The following is an 18,676-nucleotide window of genomic DNA, read 5'->3' as shown; positions in this document are numbered from 1 at the left end:
GCCTCCTTTGGGATTTTGAACGCAGTCGTTTCTAACGAGAAGAGTTATGAATAAAAAGGTTCCATGCGTTTGAAAAATTCAGAAGAGTTATGACTAAACAGGTTACTTGCGTTTGAAAAGTATTTCACTTAAGTTATTTAGTCCTTAGGAAGCAGAAAATATTTTATAGTCCCATGCTACATTAAAAATAAAAATAATAAATAAATAAAAAAGCTTTAAAAAAATAAATAAATAAAAAAGTCGTTCCGAAAATTATTACTACTATTTTTAGTACTATTGCTGATATCACTACTTAATTACAAATTAAACACCACCCTTACTATTATCAAGATACTCAGAACCATTTTTTATTACTAATATTAATAACTTATTAATTTTGTGTACCACTTTTGTCTTTCTTATTCTTAATTATATCAGTTAAAATCGTACACATTTAAAATTACAGTGGCTCCCAAAAGTCTTCGTACACCTACGACTTTCAACGAAGTAGGCCCCAATCCATTAGTTAGAATTAATATTTCGGAATAGATATTTAATTATAAGATCTATGATCAATGTTTAACAAAACTACATGAAAAGTTTTTAAAAAATATTAAAACTTAATTTTAAAAAAATCAAAAACCAAAAAATACCGGAAATTTTATCTCACAAAAGTCTTCGTACACTTTATAAAATGTCTATTATTATTGAATTAATCTAACTTTTTATTAAGTTATTACTTAGTAGAATATCATGCAGTATCCTCAGCACCTTTTAAACGTCTGGGAATAGATTTCATTCTTTTCTCTTTCTTTTTTTGCGTAATTTCAGAGTAGGTATTCAACTATACTTCGAGTCTTACTGTTTCTAGCTCTATATTCGTTTCAAAGCCGTATTTTCTTAATCTAGCCTCCAGATATCTCTAAATATGTTACATTAAGTTCAAATCTGGAGATTGAAGTGGTATTTTCTAAACTTTCGGACAATTTTTAAAGCACAAGACGCAAACGTTGAAAACCGTGTGCTTCTTATCGTTATCTTGATAAAAAAACAAAGTTGTTTCTAATAACCAAGTTTTTGGCTAAGAATTCAAAATTGGTTTTTAAAATATTTAAAGGAACAGCATGATTCATTATTTCATCAAAAAAATCCAAACTACAAAGTCCTAATGCTGATATGCACCCTCACACTAGAACACCTCCACCGTCCTGATTAACTGATCCAACTAAGTTCTTGAGATTAAGCTCCTAATTTTTTCTTCTACTTACAATTATACAACAATTTAACCAAAAATGTTGAATTTATTTTTATCTGTAAGTTAGATGTAATTCTAAAATGTTTTGAGCTTATTTATCATTGATTTTGCGACGAAAAGCGTAAGCTTTCTATTTTTCGCACGATCAAGAAAATTTCTGCGGGAAGAGGCCCCATTTAATCCAGCTATCAGAGAACTTGGCAAAAAATTTTAGGTGAAAATTAAACGTAATTTTTTTTCAACTCCGTAGAAACTTTTACAACACTCAAATGTGTATTTTTCATAATTTTTTTAACTTTAAATCTCCGATCACGTTTTGTCAACTTTGCTGATTGACCTTTTCTTACCTTGTTTTCGGTCCGATTCCTTTCTTTAAAGCATTTTATCAAGCACTTTACTATACAAACAAATAAATTAACTAATTTAGAGACATTTCAAACCAATTTACCGCTACTGTGGGAAAAAAAATTCAAATTTTGAATGGTGTTTGCGGGTTTTTTACGAATACCAGCGATTTTATAGTAATAAGCACAATATTAAGGAATAAATAAACAAAAAATTAAAGCCAAATGACTTATAAGGGTCAACACAATGCAAGAATATTAATAAAACGGCATATGATAATTTTAATCATGAATTTATTCGAAAATATTTGAGTGTATACGATGACTTTTGTGGCGTGTTATTTCTCTTTCTCTTCGTTCTTTGACCCATTTCAAAAAGAAGATCTGTCAATATTTTGAAAAAACCAATGGGTTGTATTTAGAATGACATAGGAATGACGTGAAAAAATATTGGACTTCATATTCGAATTCAGTTTCGAGTTATTTTGGTTTGACTAAAAAATTTCAAAGTGTACGAACACTTTTCGGAGCCACTGTATATATCCATCAACTTTCATTTATTAAAATAGTAGAGCCTTTTCATTGCGTTCTTTGGTTAAAATCTCTTAAGTTTGCAATCACTTTACTGCTCGATGTCGCAAATAAATAGATACAAAATCGATCGAATCCCTTGAAATAAACTCCCTCTTTTTGATTAACTGACTTATTGCGTAGTAGTAAATAGTAAATATTTAACCTTCGCTTCGTCTGTAGACGTGAATATATCCAATTTAGGAGTTAACCGTCTGTTATTTCATTGTAAAATTTAATTATTTTTCCGGAAAAAAGGAACAAAGCATAACTTCTTACAAAAAAAAAAAAAAAAAAAACAGGTGCCCTATAGTTTTCAGAATTTATATTGTTTTAATGAGCAGTGACAAAATTTCCATTATATTGCTTTATAAATTAAGTCCTGATTAGCAGTATTTAAGAATCGGTGATTTTCTGGGGAAATTAATTTGTTTCTCGTAAAAAAAAGTTATTTTTAAACAATATTTTCAGAAAATATGAAAAAAAAAAAAAAAAAGCCACGAAACTTGCAAAGTATATCGCATTACAAAAAAAAAAAAAAAAAAAGTTATTTATACGAAGTTTAACTTATTCTAAAACTAATTCGTTTCTTGAAAAATTAGTAAACTTCAGTAAGTCTAGCTTTTAAAAAAGGTTATCAGAGTGTTCAAAAACAAGCTCTTCTTCGGAACTCTCCTCATGCTCATTTTTGGATTTTCTGAAACACATTAAAACAAAAAGTAAAAGTAAAACGATGTATAGTGCTTTAGTATATTGATTTAACTACTCAAACTACATTGATCTAACGCCCCAAAGTTCATGTTTTCCCTTCTTGTCAAAATTATGAAACAAAAGCATATTGTTCTTCCGTGGCGACAATGCAGATCTAATACTGTTGAGAAAACATGTAGATTTTAAAAATATATTTAAATTTATTGTTAACAGTGACCCAATTTTGATGACGAATAACTCTGAAAACCAAGGTTTCTCGCTTTTCTGTCTAATGAATGGTATTTAGACAAAGAGGACCGTCAGCGTACAGGGATTTTACTCCGCTTCTTGCTTAAATAAACAATTATTGATTTCGTAATAATAATTGTGACGAAAGTAACAATAAGCATTGTCCCAGTTTAAGCTATAAAATACGTCAGTATGAATTGTCACTGACCACCGACAACAGTGTTTTTAGATTATTGGATCATTATCAGAGAAACGCAGCTATTCTCATTTTGAAATTTTCAGCTAGTTCCTACAGATCCCCTTTTGAGGGTTTCATTAAAACTTCGACTTAATAGTGAACCTTTAAATTAGTATTCAAAAATTTTCAACAGTATTTTTTTATTCTATCCTTTAATGCAAAAGGAAAAAAGTAAAATGATTCCATTTAAACTATTTTTATACTATTCTTCAAATTATTATTCTTAATATTTAGTATACTTTCAATCAAAAGTGTCTTTTTTATTTATTTATTTATTTATTTTTGCGAAGTTCGAAAGGAGGTTTTTGCACAATTCTTTTCAAAAATAAACAATTTTTTAGCGATTAACTATTGATACAAATCCTTTGACAGTCCAGTATTAATTGTTCTGAAAAATTTTTGGCCTTTTTTAAGCTTAAAAGGGATTTAAAGTAATAGAAAACTTGTATTTTCTGCAAAACAAACTTTATTTTTTTATTTCAAAACAACAAAAATTACAGTTCTACTTTTTTCTTCATAGCAAGAGAATGATTTAAATATGATACAAATAAAATTTGATGCAGATCGTAGTAGGTACTCTGGAGATATGACTTATTAATTCTCCCAATTGAAAAAACATAAAAACTGACTTTAGATAAAGAGTGGCAACACACAACTATTGACAGAATACTTTCTGCCATTCACAATGAAAGAGAAAAGGATTAGCTTGAAATTGATACCAAATTCAGCTTAATTAGTTGAAAAATAAAGAAATTAGAGAGGTTTTCTAAATTTATGCCAAAACAGCGACTCCGAAAAATGATCAAAAATCGAATTTTTGAAAAAATTCTCCAAAACGTAATTTTCATTCAAAAAATCTAAAAAAAAAATAATTTAGGCTTTTCTCATAGATATCTATTTGTAAAAAACTAATGGAAAAAATTTGAGACATGACGGCACATGGCTTTAGGCGATTTGACGTGAAATGACCCTGTCTCGAACGTTGTCAGGAGAGGCAGCAATTTACAAAAAGTTAGGATACTTTAAAACATGTTTATAAAATCAACACCGGATGTAAATAGTCTAGCTTACAATAGTATGCATCAAAGTATGCTCAGTGTGGCATTGACCTTTTTCCTTTTTAAATTCCAGTTAAACGGCGCTTTTGCGTTTTCAATTACTGCGCTTCGGAAAGGATGATATGGTCAATAGAGATGTTTATATTATTACCGAAAACTGGCTTTGTGGACGATTGAAAGTTTTTAATAGGATGCTTTCCTGTTTTGTTTAGCAATACTGCATCAGCGCCATTGCCAGCTGGTTGTCAGTTGGGATTTTTTTTTTTTTTTGTAAAACTGAAATGCCATGAGTTTCGGTAAATTATTACTAAGTTTGATGTCATTTAGTTTTTTTCCATGACCATTTGAATTCGAACTTCAATCATAAAAAACCTGCAAATTGCTAGAAAAAATAATCGCGTATTTAAAATTTGTCAACCGTTTGAAATTTGTCCGTTAGCTCACTGAGCGAGTGGTCTTCTTGAGCAAGTTTTCAGGATGGATGCCTTTATATTTTACCCTTTGTGTTAATAAAATGTTTCAACATTAATTAAACTTCTGTCTAAGTTATAACCCTAACTACAATAACACGGTTACTTAATACCACAATCAAATATATAGTCCTAGTACTTAGTCAATATAAAAATTGAAAAAAAAAAGTACGTTTCAAGATCATGAATGCAGTGATTCTATAAATCTTTGAATTAAAAAACGATGTTTTGTAGAGTACATACAATTAGACGCCAGAAGACGAACAGACATATGTCCTTAAAAAGTCTAACTAAAGCAGCTGTGATAGTTTTTGTTAGTAAGAGAAGGAAGTGCCTACTTAAGTTCCAACTGTTCCTCGGTTCCTCGAGGTCAAGAGAGACAGTGTTTTCTATTTTTTAGCATCAGAAAGTTTTTTTTATTTTTATCATAAATGTTTAGAATTTAAAACTTCCAAAATATTTATATTGCCCATTTGTTTACAGTTTCGCAATTAAGGCGTTGATAATGAAAATTAGGTAAGTGCCGAAAATTCCTAAACCGTGGTTTTTTTCACTGAAACAAATCGACGCCACTGACTTGAAAAAAGAGTTAAGTTCTAACTTGCCATATACGTTTAGTTTTTTGCCCATGCCAGAAGGTGGTGAATATTCATTTCGATATTGGACCATCAACACTTCTTGTGCTTCTCCTGTAAAATTTAATTTTTGATTTTCCTCTTCTATGCCTCACTAATTTTCAAACCAAAACTTTTTTTATAATATGAAATTCACTAGGTTTTAAATTTACTGAATAACAATATGAAATTCTTCAGCGGATAACTAGCATTGTTATTTTTTTTAAAATCTGACTACTTATGGTTATGGGTTCAGTATGATTTTTACTTTTCGCAAATTATGCCTATTTCGACACTGGATGATGTTTAATCTACGCAAAACAAAAGTGTTTCTTCATAAAATTTAGTAATTTTAAACGATATGATTACTGCTGCAAATTGAATTATAACGAGTAACGTAGCTCAAAGTAAAAATTGGAAGCCACGTAATGTTAAATTTTGCTCCCTATCTTAATGTGAGGGCAGTAGTACTCCAAGATGTCATTTTAAATAAATATATAGCTTAAAATTTTTTCCTCTTATCATATTTTGTTCAACGGTTCTCACAAAAGTAATCACTGCTACCGCTCTTCCGAGGAAACCACATTGAAACAAATTCAACGTGTAAAATTTATTATGCCCTTTACTGGAGCAAAAAGAAGGTGAAAGATTTAAGTTTTTTTTTTTTTTTGGCAATTCAGGTACACTTTTTATACTTAATAAAGATGTTTGAAGGTTCGAATAATGATGCATAAATAATCTTATGACACAACTCTTGAAAACTTTTATTGTAACTGACTTAATGTCCTGAAGAGGCCTATCATCGTTGGATTTATCTTATAAGCTTAACTTTCGTATTTTATATATTAAACTAGTTCAAACAATTCATTAGAAGTTCAACAAATAGAATTAGTCTTGTGAAATATTGTTAACTACTAGTCATTGAAACAATATTAAAACACTTGTCTATTTTTTAAATAAATAAGTAAATAAATCATCTTCAATAAATCTCCAATTTATAATTTTATTCTTTCATATTCACACCTTATCTAAGAGGAAAAAAACTTAAGACTTTTCATTACTATAATAAAAGGCTGAAAGAATGGGGACAAGTCTTTTTTTTTTTTAATATAATCAGATAATAGAAGATAACAGACAATATCCATAGCGCCTTTACAATTGTATGATAGAGTGATTGAAACCAAATTAATTAACATTATTACGGCTAAATATATGCACTAAATTCTTATTGGAGAATCCTTAGAGGATTACTTAAAAGTGAATACATTTTATATAAATAATTATAAAGTGTTTGAATTACTTCCGGCAAAAGCAATCTATATTGTTTCGGACGTCTGGAGTCTGGATTGTGTATGGAATGCAAATTAGCATTTATTAGAGGAACGGCAGATAATTGGGGGTAAAAAAAACACACATCAAAAGCTTCGGAATTAGAAAATGATTTTCTCCAGATAATGTTCGATGAAAAGGGAAAGAAATATAATTTCCACACACACACACACATATATATACAGGGTGTTCCGTTTTAACCTGCAAGACCTTTATTTTCGCAACCGTTAGTCCTAGATGCGTACTTACAATTGCAAAATGTTCAAAATCAGACGTAGAGTTAAGATATTGAAAGTTTGAAGCAAAAATAAAAATGAGTCAAAAATAACAAAATTTAACGTTTTATATGGGCTCCAGGTCCCCTAACTCATACATAGGGAAATAATCTACATTGAAAAATGATTCCAACCCAAAAAAGTTTTAAATTAGTACAACCAATATTCACCGAGATATGAAACGCTGCGTTTTTTAACTTACACCACTTTTCACTCGCCGTTAATCCTTTGCCTTTTGGGGGAAATATATAGCGGTTAACAAGTGTTAAAAATTATATGTGCGCATAGTGTGACTTCAAATTGTTCGATGTTTTGTAGAGCGTTTTTGCGCGTAAAAACGAATATCATTTGCATTTATTTTCGAATAGCAATGAAAAATATAAAAACCTTGTTCTTCTTAGTTTGACGACCTGTCATTCTTCTGAAAAGGCGATAAGTTCCAATGGCATCTTCTGTATGGTCCCTAAAACCTTTGAACTGGAATATCTCCTTGAGTTTTCGTTGCACAAATGTCAAGTTTTTTATGTCAGTAATAGTTTTCACTGGAGATTATTTTCCTAAATATGAGTTGGGGGATCTCGGGTCCGTATAAAAAGTTAAGTTTTGTATGTTTTGACTCATTTTTATTTTTGCTTCAAGCTTTCCATATATTAAGTCTGCATCTAATTTTGAACATTTTTTCATTTGAAAGTATACATCTAGGACTAACTGTTGCGAAAATAAAGATTCTTGCAGGTTAATACGGAACACCCTGTATATATATATATATATATATATATATATATATATATATATATATATATATATATATATATATATATATATATATATATATATATATATATATATATATATATATATATATATATATATATATATACATTTTATATGAAAAATTATCATATAAGCTTTGTGCTACAATATGATTAAAATGAAAAACCTACGTGAGAGAACTGAGTTCTGTTGCAAATTTTGGTTGCGTTGGTGAACTTTTTACACTGATGAAGAGGCACCATTGTAGCCGTGAAATAGCTATATGCTGTATTTTCTTCAAAATTTGTGCTTTATTTACGTTGGTTATCACTGTAATCATATATATATAGGGCAGAGTGTTGTACCTTGATACACTTTTCATATATTAATTTTTAATGTCAATTATTTGAATTAAATTTCGAATCTAAAAGTCACATTAAAATACCCCAACATTCTTCTGTGCAATATATTTTTTTAAATTCAGGCAGTTTGAAAATAAAATGTTGCCAGGCATTTGAAGTAAAAGTTCCAACCTGTCCCGAGGTACAACATCCTATTGTACCTTGGGACGCATCCTGTTGTACTACTATGGGAAACTTTTCACGATTCAGGAAACAAGCATATACTTAAACCAATTTTTGCACCCGAAAACAACAACAACAAAAAAAAAAAAATTATGGTAGTGCATTAAATCATGAATGATTAACAATTAATTTTGAATAATGAATTATGAATTATTACCTAGCATTAAATGTGCTTAAAAGAGCACATAAGATTGTAACGTTGTTCCATGTTCCGAAACATATCTTAATTATTAAGAACCATGCATATTTTGTACCTTGGAATGTGTTCTAAGGAACAAAATGTTTGGCTGTTCCAAGGTACAATCACCTTTCGGTTTAAGAAAAACCAAAATAATGGTCAATCTAGATGCGCTATCATTATTTTCTCTTAAGCAAATTATTTAAAGTTCTTCTTTTTTTTAAACAAAATAAAATTCAGTCTGTTAACAAACAGTCTGTTTATGTCTGTTCAGTCTGTTTACAAACACAAAGAAAGAAAATGAAATAAAAATGAAGAAAATATTTACTCTTGAGTCATGAAATTTTCTTTCTCCCACAAAATCGTCAATTTTACTCATTTGACGCTGATTTTTACTGTGGCACCATTTAGTGGTGAAGGTTACTAATAGATATTTCAAAAACGTGTCTGCTAAAAATAGATTCTTATATATATATATATATATATATATATATATATATATATATATATATACAGGGGCGGACTGGCTGACTTTGGCCCAGTCGGCAAAGGAGTATTTTGGTCCACCTCTGTGCATTAAAAAAGTGAAATTAAACAGAGCCGGATCTCGATTCTTCCGACGTCAAGAAAAAACATTAAACTACTGCTAGTTCATATTTTCCTTCAAGTTTCTAAATCACGTTTTAAAGTTCTAAAAAAAGAAAATTGTAAAACGTAAAATAAAGCTAACACTGGCACATTTTTTATGTGCCTTGAAAGAAGGATACTAATGGTTACAAGTCTTAAAAGACATCTTTAGACAACATAGGATTGGATAGGACCTGATTCCTACCTAGGAAAGGTAGGAATCAGGTAAACTCCCCTGGAAATATTTCGAAATTGGTTGATCTATATAGGAAGGAGAAAAGAATCCGCAGAGGGGGTTCTAGTTTCCTTCTAAGCTATATTTTCAAAACTGATGTCAAAAAGCTAGATTTAGCAATTTTCGGTAACCTTAGAGGAGAGGGAAAAGAAGTTTCACCCAAGATTTTGTTTTAATTCCATTTTTTTTCCTTTCAAAATTGAAGTCCGTATCAGTCTATCTTTGTTTACAATAGAATGTCGGTAGCTATTCCCGGAAATTCTCCGAAAGGTGAAGTTTTGGACATGCAATTTTAGGCTACTCTTGGTAAATTTAATGGAACAGGAAAGCATATCGGGGCTTTCTACAAAAACTTTTCGACGTTGAACTATAAAAAAACGCAAAACTATCTTTGGTCACGTTAGAAAAAGAACGAGGTTCAGTGATCTCATTTGAAAGTATCTCAAAACTGAAGTCTACTTGACCCAACTTTCAAGTACATTCAGTTACTATAGGAAATCCGGCGACTCTGTTTTGGAATTTTTCGACATTGAAATTTTAAAAACATAATTTTATAATATGTTTGGAAAGATTAAAAGAAAAGGAGACAGGTTTCCCTGGTGTGCCTTGCCCTTCCGCTTTTCAGCTAACTTTTGACACTTAACTTAATCAACTTTCCTTGCCCCTTAAAAGTTTCAACATAACTTAACAAGAGCAATTTTTTTCGAAAGGAAAAGATTCACACAAACCTGTCCTTGAAACGTCACTCCCTCGTTTCAATCACTTATCCACAAAAATCTGATTAGAATATATCTGATGTTTTTAGCATTATTTTTGAAAATAAACATTAAAAAGTTTTTAATATTTTCAAAATAACTACTATCCAAAACACTTGGATATTGTATGCACCTAGTATACCAAGTGTACCAAAAAGTAAAAAAGGCACCCTTTTTATGTAACAAAACTTCTATCAAAAAGTGTCCTTTTATCTGAAAGCGCACTGCCCCTTTTTTGGTCTTAGGGGAAACATTTTTTGCTGAAACTGTAATCAATTTTAGGCTATAAAGCAAATAAAAAGGTTACGTAACTCTCCCATGGAAATTTCTAAATGTGAAACTTCAGAAGACATCTTTAGTGACTTTAAGGGAATGGTGAAGGTTGGAAGACTTTGGAAATTTTTCGATATTTAAGTCTAAAAAAAGACAATTGAGGGCCTTGATGCAAGAACCAGTAAGTCCAGACTTACTCACTATTGGTAAGACCAACAAATAACACACCAGTGTCCAATAGAAACTCTATTTTCTTTCCTTCATTATTTACAAAAAAGCAGAGGTCTGATCTTATATTTTTGTTCTGTTGTTGCACCAATCGGAACAACTATATTGTCCACACGCAAAAATAAATTTAAAAAGAAAAAAAGAGGACTTACCTGGTTCTTGCATCAAAGCCCTCACATATAGACTATCGTTGGTGATTTTAGAAGAAAGCCTTGACGTTACCAAAAGTGGAGTCAGGAGACTCTCTTCCGAAGTTTTTCGAATTTGACTTTCTAAAACCTCGACTTAAGGCTTCATTTGGAAACGATGGGAGAAGGGGTGCGAGGTTCGTCCTCCTCGAATCTTTAATCATAAAACCTTTCTCAATTTTAAGTCAATTTCAAATCTTTTAGGGTATTAAAGGGTTCAAGGATGCTTTTTTAAGATTGAAAGTCTTATTTAGGTTATCTTTGAGGACGTAGAAATGTCAAAAAGTCCCCAGAGCTTTTTTGTCATTGAAGATTTAAAAATGCAATTGTTGGCTTTATAGTGCACGTTACGACTGTATGTACGCTAAAGCATTCACAGTCTGAAGTACGTGTAATCTCCCTAGGAAAATTTTCAAAATTGAAGACCTAAAAAGGTTTTCTACTCTATGTTTGAGGACGTAAGGGGAGGATTCTGGGACTTTCCTAGGAAATTTATCCACTTCGAGGCTTCAAAAAGGTTTTGGGGAATTAATGGTAGATTTAGGAGCTCTCCCTTTTGAGTTGAAATTTTGTCCTGTTTCAGATTCAGTTTATCGTAGTCCAGACTTGCTTCCCCGTATGCGATTCTGAAATGAAAGTACTCGTAGCGATAATTTACAATATACCAATGAAATCTCTTGCCAACTTACAGCATTTAATTGAATCTGTCACAACCAGCTGAGTACATAGTGAATGTTTCAGTTGTCTTTTTCCAGTTGGCCCGCAATTCAGGATATTGTCCTCTTATATTTGTTGCCCCAATTCGAAACGGGCAGTCAACAATTTTCGTGGCTGCAGAGAGCAAGTTTTTGATTTCTGTCAAAAGTTATTCTAGCCTTAAATTCATTTCACCATGAAATGGATGCATAAAGATAGCTGGTCTACGACTGAAATATCATGTACCGCAGTGGTGCCCGACCTACAGTCTGCGGACCACATGGGCCCGCGAAGCTGATCTATGTGACCCGTTGTATTCAATGTTATGTGAAACGTAAAATATATTCTGAAAAATTTCAAACGTACTAATCATCTTTATTCGGTCTTAGGAATGATAGATGCAAAATTTGAAGCCAAGTAGTCATATAGGTATTGGTTTTTAAAAAACAGATCCAAAGTTCGTATCAATAAAATATGCATGCAGTAATAATGGAAGCAAGTTTTGGTTTATAATTGTCTTTAATTTTCTTTGGTTTCCCATTCTATTTAGGAAAAAAATTACATTTATTCTGACCCGCGATATCCCTCTTAATATGAGGTTTGGCCCGAGGTAAAAATAAAAAAGGTTGGGCACCACTGATGCATAGCATTAATCTCAGTTCTGTAGAAATTTTACCATTTTTTACTTTATGCACAATTTTGACGTGAATTTGAGAGGCAAGAAATTAAGTTATTTTTAAAAGAAAATTTGCTTCACAAAAAAGAGTCAACTATTTTAAGTTGGCCCCCTAAGCAGTTGGCCCAGTCGGGAATCCCCGACTAGCCGACCTGGCCAGTCCGCCCCTGTATATATATATATATATATATATATATATATATATATATATATATATATATATATATATATATATATATATATATATATATATATATATATATATATAATCAGTTCAATTTGTCTCACCCGTGACGGTGGAATCTCCCCCCAATCTTGAAATATTTTTAAATATTTAGAATAGACCATACCATATTTTACCATGTACTACCATATACTACCATATTTTACCATGCTAAAAGTAAATATATAAATGCATAACTAAGAATAAAAATTGAAATCCACATGTTATACGTAATATCCGTGCTTTCTTATCATATAATTCAGCGATTTCTTGTATGTGGTTCATATATCACCTGGGATATGCAGCGTATTATTCAATGGCAAGCGAAGAAATCATTAAGAAATGCAGAATACAATAAATCCTTATCCCAGTAAGATCAAATCACACTAACTTCAGCAACCTCAACTTCGCATCTGTCTTAAATATTATAAAGTAACAACACTATTTTTATAACGATAACTGATTGATATTCTTTTTGAATTTTCATTTTTATCTCATACTCAATCACTAATTGATTGAATCATCATTCATCATTTTTTCTTAGCAAAACGGCAACTTCCTATCAGTATTACAGTCAACCCTCGTTTATCGCGGTTAATTCGTTCCAGACTTTGCCGCGATAACTGAATTTCCGCGAAGTAGGATTCTATATTTTCCTCATTAAAGCACATAAAACTTAAATAGGTTTTCAAGATAGAGCACCCTAGACATAACAGCACCCTTAAGCACCATTAAATTTATAGTATTCAATATATTACACAAAATAATATACTAAACTAAAAGATATCACGTATTTAATTATTGAGAAATAAATTGCACACACACTTGTAGTTCTTACACACTACTACTAATCTATGAAAAGAGCTCAACTTGTTTGATGATGAATAAATTGCCAGTTAGTGACCGTATGTGCCCCCGGTTTTCCTCAACATTCATCCTCATCAAAGGAATTACGTATACAACTTTAAAAACTAGTACATTGTTGAACACCATCTACACTCTACAGATGTATTTATCTCCTAGTAATAATACAGTAATGTATACTTTTCAGTTAGTGCTTAACGATTAAAATGAGATAGCGATTCAATTCACTTTCTTCGGAGATTTTATATCCCAACTCCCTCAACTGGTACAACTACAGCCCCTCAAAAGATCTCACCTTACTTAAAAGACATACTTTGATATTCTTTTGAAGTAAAAAGTTTACACGAGCGCATAAAAAAGGTTAATTACTATATTTGAAAAAATAAAAATTTAGAAAAAACCGTGATGTAGTGAAGCCGCGAAAGTCGAAGCGCGAAGTAGCGAGGGAAGACTGTAATGGTTAATAGAAGAACAATCAAGACACATAACACTAGTTCTGTAACGAGAATTTAATCATTTTCTTTTTATTTTCCTCTCAACTCATACTCAACCATCAATTGATTTTTGCAGATATACAGCTGCTTCAAAAGCTGTTTTCAAGCACATTAAAACACACTGCATAAAAAATGAAAACATAGAAAAGATTAGCCCTGTTTGTATAAATTCCGTCAAAATTATTTTTCTTCAAATATACATTAAATAAAACATTGGAGACAGACAATGAGCTGCTTTTGAAAAAGTTCCACTATGGTTGCTAAGACGTTGTTTTCGTCTTGAGAACGTGAGGAAAAATTGATTTAAGGAATACTTATGTTATTTTTGTAAACAACATTAATATTTATTACTTGTACGTTTTTTCTCTCACACGATTATTCTTTTAGATCAAATATTTAGGGACTGACAAAAATTGTAAATCTTAGGAGATAGGAAAAAATGTTAGGCGCCAGACAAATTGTCTCATATAGTTTACAGGAAAGTTCAGAATAACGTGGATTCTGAAAGATTCCTGTTTTCAAAGAACTAGTCACCAAAGTTTTTTTAGTCACCAGGGCGACCTGGTGCTCAGGATTGGTCGGACTCTGCTTATATGTACAGTAGGGTGGTTCAAAAATACATGTAAAAAAAAAGTTTCTCCTAGATAACAGGACACCCCTCAATATTTTTAGACTTGTGGATAGCAATATATTGGAAGAATTTTAGCTTCTTATTTCAACTGAAAAAAGTTTCTCAACCCCTCCCCCAAATTTCATAAGTATGGGGAGGGGAGTTAAAAAAATACATTGAACTGAAAAAACAATGCGACATATTTTAATATACACGAGTAATGTGCATATACATTGCAAGAAAATAATTATTTCTAAAAAAACAGCTGAGGGAATTAAATGTTTCTAAATTTGTGACATTTTCTATGCTACGGTTAATGTTAAATCGAGGGGTCATTGAGCACCCTCTTAAAATGTGAGTAAAAAGCTAAAACTTATACAGCATAATACTGTTAGTAAGTCTAAAACAAATAGGGGGTGACCTGGACTCTAGATGAAAAAAAGTTTTTTTGAACCACCCTAATGGTATAGTAGAAATCCAATTATCCAAACTCCGATTATCCAAACTCCGGAAAAATTGAATAGACTGAAACGTACTGCAATTCTCAAAACAATGATTCTGTCTACTGGTGTTATTGTTCTTCTCTCCGCGAAGCTAGTGTAGGCGCAGCGCGAACATTAATGGGATGATGAATCACCGTCTCATAGTGAAATTTATTAATTTATTCTTCATAAATTTTTCGGAAAAATCTAATTATCCGGGTTTGGACTATCCGAAGGGGATGTGGTCCAAATTGATTCGGATATTTGGAGTGCTACTGTATCAATTGTTTAAAAATGGTAAAATTTAAGAGTCATAAATATGCTAGAAACATATTTAACAGGGCTCCAAATTTTGGAATTCAAGACTGATAAATATAAAAGCATTATTAGTTTAATTTTTCTTTCATTTCAAACAAGAAAAACATAGCTAGTAAGACCGGGAGGCTGAGTTTCAACTTAACAATTAAAGTTATTTTGAAGGTAGTAAAACTTTGGTGTTTGTTGTTTTGGTTTAAGGATACCAAAAAAAAAAAAAAAAATCTCTTTTGAAAAGTTGATGATGTATGCACTAAGCACTGAGGGCTGGAGCTTTTTGACTAATGTTTTTATTTCCATGTTACTGTTCGCTTCTGCCTCCCTTTTGCCACTTGTAGTAGACAGTACGGTGTAAGAGGAGATTCAAATCCTCATCAATATTTTCTACCATTAATCTACTGTTTATGTAGCACCATTGAACACTTTCATGAATAATTTCCTTTCTTTTCTTTATTCATAGACCAAGCTCGTGAAACATGTTTATTCGTTCTGTCAGCTTTAGCATTAACTTCATGTTTACGTGATTTACTATTATCCTTTAACTTGTCATTTGCATTTTCACTTTGATTAAAATGACTCCTCGGATCAGTGTCCTTCCACCTCCTATTTTTCTTGATTTTAGCATTTTTAGTTGCTTTTGTTGTAACTTACGCTTCCAAAACATCACGCAAACGCAATCTGAGCAACTAAACATTCTATGTACATTCCCATTAGTTTGCTAAATTGCCTGAAAATATCAACAAGAACAAGCAAGAGTCAAACAGCAAAATTAGCCACACTTCTTTTGGTTGGTTGAATTGAAATCTGTAATGCTTCTTCTTTTATGGTATTTTATGTTTCATCAACCGATAAGAAGAGTAATGAAGAGAAAAGTAATGTAATAGTCCTCTCCATTTGTTTTGTTCTCCCTTTTCCCCCTCTTCTAAAAATCCGCCCCTCCTTCTCTCTCTTAAAGAGTGTTATATATTATTTATTTTTCTTTCTAAACTTCCTGTTATTCCCACGTTTAATTTCTTTTTTCTTCCCTTTTCCAGTTGATTGTTTCTTGTTATCTTGCATGCCATTCAGATTTTTTTAATATTTTACTATGCAAACAGTTATCATTCTCTTTCATAGTAGTTTCCACTGTTTCTGAAATTCCTCAGTTTTCTTTTATTTTCTTTGACGTTTCTGTTTCCTTGCAGAATTTCCTTTCAAAAGCTACTATATTGAAAAGAAATTCGCTTAAAGAAAACTTTAGAAGAACTTTCCAAATAGAATCCCTTCGTCACAAATTACAACTTACAACCACTAATTTTGGAAATTACCTTTCATTTGTCCCGTTTAATTGAAAATTTATATTTACATTTATATGTTGTACGTTCCCTGAAGTTGATAGTTGAATTCACATTAATTGTTATTGTTGCTATTTTCTAGTAAATTTAAAAAAATTGACTGTGAAAACACTAATTATAATTTAATTTTGCTCTGATATATGCATATATAGGATTTTTTATGCAACATACATTAATTTTATAAAAATTATGCATCCTAGCTAAAATGGCTACTATTAATGCAAAAGAAAAAAAGGGAGGAGGGGGGAGATCCTATGCAAAAAGCTAATTAGGTTCTGTCCACTGACTTAACTGAAAGTTTGAATATTCAAATCGATTGTATGCTCTGAGTTTGATATTTTCGCATTGCAGTTAATTTTACCCTGTGTTTATTGTACAGCTTTCCGCGGTATTTAGCGGTGGATGGTAAATATTAGTTTACAGATCAAAAAAATCTAAACTTGAAGCGAGCGAAATAATTATTGTTTCGCTAATTTCTTTTCTTGTCTTGACAAATTTTTTTTAACTATGTTTCTTCCGTTCGGTGCAAACCATTGTTTTATTTTATTCTTTTTCAAGATACTAATTTCAAAATGTTTTCCAGACTTTGGAATATTTTGCCCCTTTCCAGTGCACGTTGGGTTAGACTAAAAACTGTTCTGCCTCATATTATACTAAAAAGTTAAAAGGGAACATCAAAAATATTGACAAAATGGATAAATACAAAATATAAATAATTTAAAATACTAGTAGACAACGATCTTTGTATTAATAATGCTGATAAATTGAAAATAAAATTATAATTCCTTGAAATTGTAGGGTCAAAGTGATTTCCAAAAAACAATTGAACAGTCAAATTCGAGTAACCAAAAAGATAGAAAACATCTTAATTCCTATTAGTCGGCTCAGTGAAGAGCTTTTCTATTGGTTTAGGACGGAGTGTAAAGACAAGTCGCTCCAAATGTCGACAGAGTTAGTTAGCATTAACGGTAGAGAACGGGAAATTCCTTGTTGGGATTCTGGTACCGAATTGCGTTTGAAATCAACATTTCTTTCTCTTTTGGGTTACCCTGCAAAAGTGGAAACCAAAGAGAAACATAAGAATGGAATAGCGTAAATTTAGTATTCAAAAATCCGGTAGTTTGAATATGAAGGCATGAAGGAGAAATAAACAATTATGAGACCAACAACAACATCGAAGAAACTGATGCTGTTGAGGGTGTTTATGACATTCGAGTCACAAAAAGTGAAACTATTGCTAGTCCACCCCACTATCTAGGAAGTAAAGAAGAACAATATATAGTTAAAGTGACTACACGTTTCGTTTAGAGGGTTTGTCCCGTTGTCTGCGCACAAACTGAAATGTCCTGTTTTCTGAAACGGCAAAACACAACACTGAATGCTTCAACCAAAAGTCATAGGATGAAGTTTGCTTAATCATTATCGTGTCAATAAATTAAATTATGCATAAATATTTGATTTATTTTATGTTTACTCGGGCCTATTGCACTCATAGAAAGGGTATTTTCCCCTTATGACTAATTTGTGAACTAGGGAAAAAGCACAGTTGCAAATCGCAATTCTTTTAGCAATGTTGGTTTTAAAAGTAAATTGTGTGAAATTCTGCCTAGGATTTCATTCTTAGTAAAATCAAGGCCAAATATATGCAAGCAAATTTCATTCAAATTAACTTGAAAAATAACACCAATTCTTCGCTTTTAAATGTTTATTTCTGTTTTGTCTGTCTTATACTACTCTAAGAAAAAGGATTTTTGTTTATTTTTCAAATATACACGTGCAGATGTCTAAAATTGGTAAATCTTCCGTTTTGAGCGAAAAAAAAAAAGAAGAAATAAATTATCAACTAATGTATACATACAGGAAATACACCACCAGCTCTGTCAATTCCAGCTGAGGACTGTAGTTTCGTGCTTTTTAGCACTCATCAGCCCGGCATAGGAAGTGAATGAGCTGGAGGTGGAAAACCTCTTAAGAAAGCCTAGAGTGCCAAACAAACTGGTAGCTAATATGTTTACTGAATAATGTATACATAAGTAGACTGCAAAAGGCAATGGGACTAACAACTCTCTTTCTCTGTCTTTTCTGTCTTT

At 31.3% G+C, this 18,676-nt stretch overlaps 1 protein-coding gene across 1 annotated transcript in view; it reads right to left on the bottom strand.

Annotated features, from left to right (window-relative positions):
• Positions 1 to 18,676, bottom strand: part of LOC129218717 (uncharacterized) — an 84,172-nt gene that overhangs the window by 51,944 nt on the left and 13,552 nt on the right. The gene's annotated exons all lie outside the window — the stretch shown is intronic.

Source organism: Uloborus diversus, chromosome 3 (genome assembly GCF_026930045.1).
Source record: "Uloborus diversus isolate 005 chromosome 3, Udiv.v.3.1, whole genome shotgun sequence".
NCBI classification, from domain to species: domain Eukaryota; kingdom Metazoa; phylum Arthropoda; class Arachnida; order Araneae; family Uloboridae; genus Uloborus; species Uloborus diversus.
Note: the sequence above shows the minus strand (reverse complement) of the source record. Positions and strands in the feature narration are given on the sequence as shown.